The sequence below is a fragment of the Bos indicus genome, chromosome 10 (genome assembly GCF_029378745.1).
Source record: "Bos indicus isolate NIAB-ARS_2022 breed Sahiwal x Tharparkar chromosome 10, NIAB-ARS_B.indTharparkar_mat_pri_1.0, whole genome shotgun sequence".
NCBI lineage: Eukaryota > Metazoa > Chordata > Mammalia > Artiodactyla > Bovidae > Bos > Bos indicus.
This window is the reverse complement of record NC_091769.1, coordinates 25954294-25963646: the sequence shown is the minus strand read 5'-3', so window position 1 is coordinate 25963646 and position 9353 is coordinate 25954294. Positions and strand designations below refer to the sequence as shown.

The window sequence follows — 9353 nt, the reverse complement described above, 5'->3', positions numbered from 1 at the left end:
AGGGAGAACTTTTAGGGAAGAGGAAAAAAAAAGCAGAAATAAAGTTGAAGAAAACAGAACACGTCCAAGAGATGAAAAGAAGCCCAATCTATTAGTCACACAGTAACTGTCAGCCCATAAGGTAACTCTCAGAAAGCAGTGTGGGGACTTGCCACACTGGGCCAGGAATCTGCCTGCCAATGCAGGGGACAAGGGTTCCATACCTGGTCCAGGAAGATCCCACATGCCACAGAGAAACGAAGTCCGCGTGCCACACGTGCTGCAACTACTGAAGCCCGTGGGCCTGGAGCCTGTGCTCTGCAACGACAGAAGCACTGCAATGAGAAGCCCGTGCGCAGCAATGAAGACTCAGTGCAACAAAAAATAAAATAAGGAAATAAGAGGAAATAAGTATCCCTCTGAGCTAGCCACATGCCCAGCTCTGTGGAGACTGAGAAGCATGAAAGGACCTGATTCCTGTCCCACAAGTTCATCAGCCAGCTGGGAAGACTGAATACACATGTAAGAGTCAAATAATAGAATAAGGTAGTACCTGAATGAGCATCCGAATGAGTGGTACCAGGAAATGCAGGAAATAATAAAATAGGGAAACAATAGATTCGAAAAGCACATTTATAAAACTTAAAAAGCAGTGTGGTGAGGAGGGAACAACACAACACTTGAGCCAGCCCTCCCTCCTTTTCTGTCCTAGGCCTGCCGCTTAACACATCTGTGAACTTAGCCTTTCCAAGCCTCAGTTTCCTTTTCTATAAAATGGAAAAAATAACATGGAACACACAATATTGTTTTGCAAATTGAATTGTACATAAAGCACAAGGCCTTGGCACACAGTGAGCATTTTTTTAAAAAAAATTTGGCCATACACTGCAGCATGCAGAATCTTAGTTCCCCAACCAGGGATCAGACCACCTGCAGTGGAAGTACAGAGTCTTAACCACTGGACCACCAGGGAAGTCCCCAAGCACTTTTAAACGATAGCTGTAATCCTTAGCAGAATACCTAGCACTGTGCCAAGCACGTGCTATATCTTCACTGAACGGTGGTTAGCGTACACTTTCCTCCTGTTGCTGCAGCACAGCCCTGGGCTGACTCAACTCTAAAGCAATGTAGTGCGTATCATCCAGGCTGCCTTTAGGAAAGCGGTAAACGATACACCCAAGGCAACTAGCTCTAGAATGTCAAGGGCTCTGTTTAATACCCCCATACCACACTAGGCATTTCAACATTTCGTCATGCCACATTGAATATATAAAATGTATGTTCCTCATTCAATATCATTCTTGCAGAAACGTATCTGAAATGATTTTTAAAGTTTTACTTCTGAAATCATTTGACTCCAAGTAACTTGGGATTGGCACTTCTCCTTCTCCAATCGTGGTATTGAGAATTCCAGTAAAAGGATGGGAAAAAAAAAAAAAAATCTAACCTAAGTCTGTTTTCCAAAGTAATAGACTTCTTATGGGTGCCAAATTCCAAAATAAGTGAAATCAACTTTATGTTACTGTGGTAGCAGGTAAGTAAATATTTTAAATTTGATTTTATAGTTGACTTTTCCTATATTGGAGCCAATATATTTTTTTCCTAATCTCAAATATTGTAGGCCCTTGAAAACCTCCCAGACCCTAGGCACTGGGCTTTTAGTGCTTAATGGATAAGACAGCCCTGAGACTGTGACCACTGGGAAGACTTGTGATGAATAACTAGGATCAAACACACAATTAAAGGAACCCTTTCCTCAGACCTCCCTGAGTGGGACTGGCCAGTTGCACGGTCAGTACCTACTTGAGGAAAGCATGTTTGCAACTTAACTAGATTCAGAGCTTGCGAAGTCCATGGTCAGTCACTTGGTTGGCATGAAATGTTCCTGCCAACCCTTGGCTCCTGCTGCCATCCCTACCCTCTCACACAAAAAGCCCAGAGGCTTGGGTCTGCAACAGGTAATGAACAATCACATGGCAATCCAACCATCCCAATGGGAAAGGTTCAGCTGCTGCTGCTCCTGCTAAGTCACTTCAGTCGTGGCAGCTGACAGCCTGCAAAAGGGAAATATATATATTGGGTTGGCCAAAAAATTAGTTAGAGATCTTCTGTAACATCTGATGGAAAAAATGAATGAAATGAACTTTTTGAACAACTCAATATATTTTCTCTCTGAGGTCCAAATCAACTATTTGCTGGATAATGCTCTACTGGGATCAAAAAGCAGTGTTTCGTTAGCTTTGTGGGGAGAAGTGCAGGAGAAGGGTGAGCTTGGTTGATGAACCAGGCTCCACCTTGAAGATAGAAAGGCAAACATCTCCAAAGTTTCCCATCTGGAAATCCAGATCATAGGAGTCTAAGTGTTTTTTGCCACTTTGCAGAGCATTTTATCTCAAAGGCAGTGAAATCACACAGAAGTCAAGGTAGGGCTCAACATGCCAGCACAGACCTGAGAGGCTATAGCTAAAGCAAGATCCCCCACTTCAGTCATTTGCTCCCTCCCTTGATAATTGCTGTAATACTGCCAGTATTATCATTTACTAAATTTATATTTATATGCATTTAGTTCAAAGAGTTCTTTGAATATGAAACTGTGTAACATCATATTTCACAGAATACTAGAGTGTCACTGGATAAATAGAAGTAAAAATAAACAATGTCATCAAATTGTTTAAAATTCTGGTGATCTTCCCTGGTGGTCCAGTGGTTGAGAATCTGCCTTCCAAGCAGAGAATGTGGGTTTGATCCCTGGTCAGGGAATTAAGATCCCACATGCCATGGGGCAACTAAGCCCACTGCTCCACAAAAGAAGCCTGCATGCTGCAACAAACCCAGTGCAGCCAAAAGAAAAAAAAGATTTTAAAGTTCTATCCAGATACTGTTTTCAGTTGAAGGCTCAGCCTGAGATCTGTTGTCTGTACTGAAAAGTGGGTAGAAACAAAGGCTTTACCTTCTTGTCCTAATAGGAACTGCTGCTGCTGCTAAGTCGCTTCAGTCGTGTCCGACTCTGTGCGATCCCAAAGACGGCAACCCACCAGGCTCCCCCATCCCTGGGATTCTTCAGGCAAGAACACTGAAGTGGGTTGCCATTTCCTTATCCAATGCATGAAAGTGAAAAGTGAAAGTGAAGTCGCTCAGTCGTGTCCAATAGGAGACTTTCTCCTAAAGTCATCAGAAGGATTAGAAGAGAATTATCAAAGGCAATGGTCATGTTTCACTTAAACCACAAACAGACACACTCACTAGGCCCTGTCTCTATGGGAAACACGTTCTCCTTCCCTTTTCAGCCTGGCACTAGACCAAAGGGATGGGTTGAAAGTCAGGAAGCTCCAGTCCCAGCTCTGACACTCAGTTGGTGGCCTTGGGAAGGGCACTTGCTCTTTCAGGCCCTCCAGCTCTTTCCTCTGTAAAGCAGAGTTGATTGAGATGATCTTAAAGAAACTCCTCTGCTCTGATTCTGTCATTCCAAAACTTTCTCCACTTAGGGTGATATGTCAGTCCCAGAAAGAACCCAATTCACAGAATCCTGCTTGGCTGGCTGGAACACTGAGAGTGACTGTTTTTCTAGCTTCAGTGAGAAACTCGACCACAGAGCAGAGAGGAATTAGCCTGACACCACAACCTTAATATTGATTTTCAGGAATGTCTGAGCTAGCCTGGAAGAGCAAGGTATGGACCCTTGACCTACTTTCTTTCAAGACTGGTTTCCTTTTGTGGTCTGATTTCTCAGAGTTTCAAACCAGAAACATGGGAATGTGGAAAGAATAGGGGCTTTGGAAGCTGAGAAGCATCGATTCAAAGCCTGTAACACTCCCTAGCTGTATGATGATGGGCAATTTCCTTAACTTTTCTGAGCTTCAGTTTGCTTGCCTATTAAAAAAAAGAGTTCATACCTCATAAAACTCTTATGAAGGAAAAACTGTATACGTATTTATTGGGGGACATAAAATGTATCATTAAATAAAATGTATCTGCTGGGACCGAACAATTAAATGCCAGTAGTGTTTTTAAATATCTGAGGCTGTAGGAACCCTGCAATACTTGATTTACAGTATGAAATTTTTAGAAGGGCTAGCAGGGCACCCCCATGGTGACCTAGTCACCCACCTCCCACTTCTTCTGTGCCCCCTGTGCCCCCTGGGAGCAATGGCGCCAGCCAGAGCAGGATTCTGCGCTCTGTGGCTGCTCCTGTTGCTGGGGCTGTGGGTGGCCAAGGACCAGTCAGCGCCAAGCCTGGGAACATGACCCCAGCTCAGTGGTTTGAAACTCAGCATGTGCAGCCCAGACCTCAAGGATGCAACACAGCGATACACAAAATCAACAAGTTCTCTAAGCACTGCAAAGACTTCAACACCTTTCTGCATGAATCCATCTACTGCATGGTCACCACTTGTCGGACCCCCAACTTAGCCTGCAAGAATGGTCATAAAAACTGCCACCAGAGCCAAAGCCTATATCCCTGACTACATGTGAGCTCATCTCAGGAAGGTGTCCAGACTGCAGGAACAAGGAGAAGCAACTGGAGGCATTCTTCATTGTAGCCTGTGACCTGCCACAACAGAAGGATGACCTGAGGTACCACTGGTCCTGTACTTTTGGATAATGTTGTCTAAGGCCAAGTGTTCCCCTCACCCCAAGCCCTGCAGACTCCTGACACTGCGGCTGCCTTTTCCTCCCTTGAGTTCTTCACTAATCCTCACCCTTTTTGCAAATACCACTTCTCTCCCACGCAGCCAACTCCACATACTCTTAATTCCTTACGGGGTTTTGTGGATGCTCCAAATGATGAGGGAAGAGAGGTGATTCTCCTTAACCCTTCACTGCTGCTTACATTGTTTTCTGAGTGTGGATGCCCTGTGGCTCTTCAGGCACTAAGGCTCTTGGCATGGGTGGATCCAGGTTTTGTGGGGCTTATGGCACATGCAATTTTAGAGACCATCTTAAAGAAGAAGAACACAAAACTACAAATGCAAAGTAAAGTCAGGACCTTGGTAGAGCTGTGGTTGGACCATTCAGAGGGAACCCTAGGGGAGATCATTCAAGGAAGGAGGCCAGAAGCGTCTGTGCCCTGTTCACTGTACTGGACAAAGGAATGTGTCTGACTTTGCTACAATGAAAAACCTTTCTTTTCCTGATTGAACGTGTGCGCTACTGACCAGGGGAAGCATGGAGGTTTGGAAGCCCCTGTTTATCTCTGTGAAGCTTCAGCATCGTGTACCCTGCAGGCAGAAGAGACGGCAGCACCCTGAGCAGGCTCAGGCTGGAAGGCGCAGTTACTCTAGGGGGCTCTGCCTTCCACCCCCTTAAAAATTGCCTGGTGGGCCCACGTCACATGAAGGGGAGGATGGCAGGGAAGGGCAGGCTGAGCCCCAGGATGGTAGTCAGACCTAAGGTGGAATCCCTTGTTTATGTTCAAGACCTGACCTCATGCCTCACTGTTATGACCCAGAGCAGGAATCTCGGATTTTTGAAGTGAACTTACCTCCCTTGGAAATTTCAGAACCAGGACCTTCTAAAAATCTTGATCTGGTTCTAATTAGTGCTTCTCCAACTAACTGCAGTGAAGGATCAGTTTTGTATGCAAAATCTGCCACAGATCAGCACTTTCATAAAATACAATAAAATGAATTACTGGAAAAATGAAATAGAATATACAGATATAGAAAACACAAGGTCGGATTTCTTTATAATCAAATTCAGTGAACATAAAAGTGGTGTATCAGATTGGGATAAAAGTTTCTCGATGCTGCCTTTGATTTATGCTGCTTATGCTGCAAATTATGCTGCCCATAATTTCTATACTTATGATAGATACACAGAGGAAAATACTATATACATATACACCCATAAATTAAACACCAGCATAAGACATACACGCCCATACATATATACATATAATGGGCACGTACTCACACATGTGCACGTGTGCACACAACACACACACTCAACAGTAAGGCGACACCGTCCTTCCCTCTGCTGATTCTGCCTCGCCCATACTGCTCCCTTTCCATACTTAGAAAGAGACTTTTCTACATCGACTAGAGTTCATAATAAGGAAAGCATGATTGGTGAAACATGAAGTGGCAAGAAAAGCAGAAAATCCAAAAATTCTGACTCCCAGCCCCCATCCCTGCTACCTAGAAAGAGATCTAAAGCAGAGCTCCTTGCTACCTACCACACCCACACTATCCTACCCAAATATAGCTTTCCCCACAGCGCCCAGCCTTCCCACATCACACTCTGCCCATCACTACCACTACTGTACCCACCCTGTGCTTCTGACCAAGGAAGATATACTGGAAATGAGAGGAAAACAACATCCTTCTACTCCTCTCTTTGCCCGGGTGTTGTGGGCAGGCTTCACTTCCTCTGTCTGCACCTTAAATGATGGTGTTTCTCAGGCTCCTATTCTTAGCTCTCTTTTCCTCTCACACTGAACTCTCTTGAATGACTTGATACAGTCCCATAGCTTCAACTTCCACTTATTTTCTCCCAAAAGCATCTCTCCGGCCCTGTCTCCCAAGTTCCAGGCACATATACTCATCTCAGCATCTTGCAGACATTATTAAAAAAAAAAAAAAAAACCACTCAGAACTGGGCTCAGATCTGCCTGGCTGCCAAACTTGCCCCTTCTCCTGGCATCTCTCAGTCTTGGTGAGGGGAAACATCAGAGCCAGTCATTCAAAGTCTTAATCTAAGAGACACCTATGTCTACACATTCTTTTTCTGTTTGCTGGCATTGCCAGTAACTCCCCATCTACCCCATGCTTACCTGCTAACTTGTTTCAGTTATGTCTCTTTGCGACCCCAGTGGACTGTAGCCCTCCAGGTTCCTCTGTCCAGGGGATTTCCCAGGCAAGAATACTGGAGTGAGTTGCCATTTCCTTCTCCAGAATATCTTCCCCACCTAGGGATCCAACCCACATCTCTCTCTTACATCTCCTGCTTGGCAATTGGGTTCTTTACCACTAGCGCCACCTGAGACCACCCAGGTAATCCCAGGTATTACCTTAAGAGGGCGCACAAGTTCTTGGATTTTCTTTTTTCCAACTATCACTAAGTTCCTAACATTGGTTCAACAGACATAATGATTTTGGAGGCGGCTGTGATTTGAAGCTAAGCAAATACACCTAAGTGGTTGCAATCAAGGATTTACTGTCTAGCTACAGAGGGAAGAAAAAATAATACCTTTAGAACTTTATCGAACAGTAACAGAGTAGGAATTTCCCTGGTGGTCCAGTAGTTAAGACTCCACCTCCCAATGCAGGAGGTGCAGGTTCAGTCTCTGGTGGTGGAACCCTATATGCCGAGGGGTGGGGCCAAAAAGTTAAGGAAAAAAAAGGCGGCAATAGAAGAGTATAATGAATCAAGTGGATTCTGTAACATTTCTCTCCCACCTCCCCCAAGGTTTCATTCATCCTAACCTATAGGTTAGGTTCTCTGTTCTCTGTTAAATGCTAATATTTCTGATACATGTCTCTGACATAATATTAGGTCTGTAATTAGAGTCAGGCAACACCAGGAGAAATCAAACCACTGAATATATGTAAGAGTTATGGCTCCAGAAGCTGGCAAGAGTGTGGAACGAGTTCAGAATAGAATGGATCTTTAAATAGACTAATTATATCCAAACAAGTAATGTAGCAGCTTGGGTGGGAGTTTCTGACTTCCGTGTGTAGGTTGAAGAATTAAATGCAGTGTAACTTGAATCCAGGGGCCATGGATCATGAACCTGGCCCATTCAGAGACTAATGACACAGAATACAGGGCCCACTGGGGCAGTTGGGGGCCTGAGAAGAGCCACGCAAAAGCCTTGGGACCAAATCTCTGCTGGTTATATTCTCTGAGAACGGATTTCCAAAAAGTCAACTCGGAAAGGCACTCCCCAGATATTTAGGATGACATAATTATTTCCTGGTCGGTAAGTTTGCTTTACTAGCCATAAAATTGTAAGAATAGAAATATTTACGCAAATCAAGTACTTGGCATTAGTGTGTTTGTGTTAAAGACTTCCTGTGTATTTTGTATTTTAAGTATTTACAGTGTTTAAGAGAATCTAGCCTGTTACAGTAACAAATTGGTCTTGCTATTTTAAATGTGTAATTAGTTTAGATGTGTGGTTTGAAATAGAATTTTCCTTTATTTTTTTCTTCAAGTTAAAAAACCAATTTTTATATTTATTTATTTATTTGGTTACATTGGGTCTTTAGTTGTGGTGTGCAGGGTCTTTGTTCCAGTGTGAAGGCTCCTCTAGGTGTGCGAGCTCCAGAGAGCACAGGCTCAGTCGTTGTGGCACACGGGCTTCTGCATTGGAAAGTGAATTTTTAACCACTGGTCCACCAGAGAAGTCCCCAATTTTTTTTTACTAAAGTGTAGTTGATTTACAATGTTGTGCTGATCTCCACTGTACAGCAAAGTAACTCAGTTTATATATATATATATATATGTACACATCCTTTTTATGTATAGAATTTCCCTTTAAAACTAGTTTGGGGACATTTTAAAAACTTAGGAATTTAATCACTATATGCATAAATTGTCAGATTTCTAAGAATTTTTTTAGGTATTCAGGAATGTGTGGTTGGTTAGCTCAGGTAACCAAATTACTTTGTAAGGACATGGAATATGTTAAACTTATAAAGTATACTTTTAAGTGTTTAAAGGAGTCATTAACTACATTTATAAGTGGTACCAAACAGTTCATCAAGTACAATCATTTAAAGTGATTATTAAAATATACTTGTTTGCAAGTTGAACATAAACTTAAGGAAGAACTGAGCTTCTGATTTGCATCTTTAACATAGGGAACACAAATTTCAAAAAGCCAAAGTAGACCCTACTCAGCCATATAGTCTTTGAGTTTTACTTTTTCTTGGAGCGTATTTAGCTGAATTCATCTGCCACCACCGCAGTGGCCTTTATAGCCTTCTTTTCTGGCACAAAAAGGACATTTAAAAAATTCACACCAACACTGCAAGACTGGTCCATTTTCTGGACTGCTTTCATCTACCCAGTACAGAGCAGATTGGGTGGTTATATTTCCTGCTCTTGCCATGTTTGCTGGTTTTACTACTAAGCCTTCAGAAGGGAGAATGGCTCTGCTGATGAAATAGCAGAGGCCGGGCTCAAGGCACAGAGCTGGCAGGGACTGACTCCGAAATTGTCTCTCCTCAGCGCCCTCCTTTCTCTCCATTGTTCCACCTCCAGATGGGTCATTCTGCATTCTGGAGGAACTGAGAAAGGGGAGTAGGGCTTCCCTGAGGCCACTGTGGTGGTGGCAGACGAATTCAGCTAAATACGCTCCAAGAAAAAGTAAAACTCTGAAACTATATAGCTGAGTCTCCATCCTCAATAGGGACTTTTCCTCCCTGGCC

General features: G+C 43.4%; 1 pseudogene; it reads left to right on the top strand.

The window, feature by feature from the left end:
- The first annotated feature begins 4125 nt into the window (after window positions 1-4125).
- LOC139185448 (ribonuclease 7-like) lies at window positions 4126-4582 on the top strand (annotated as a pseudogene).
- Window positions 4583-9353: the final 4771 nt, after the last annotated feature.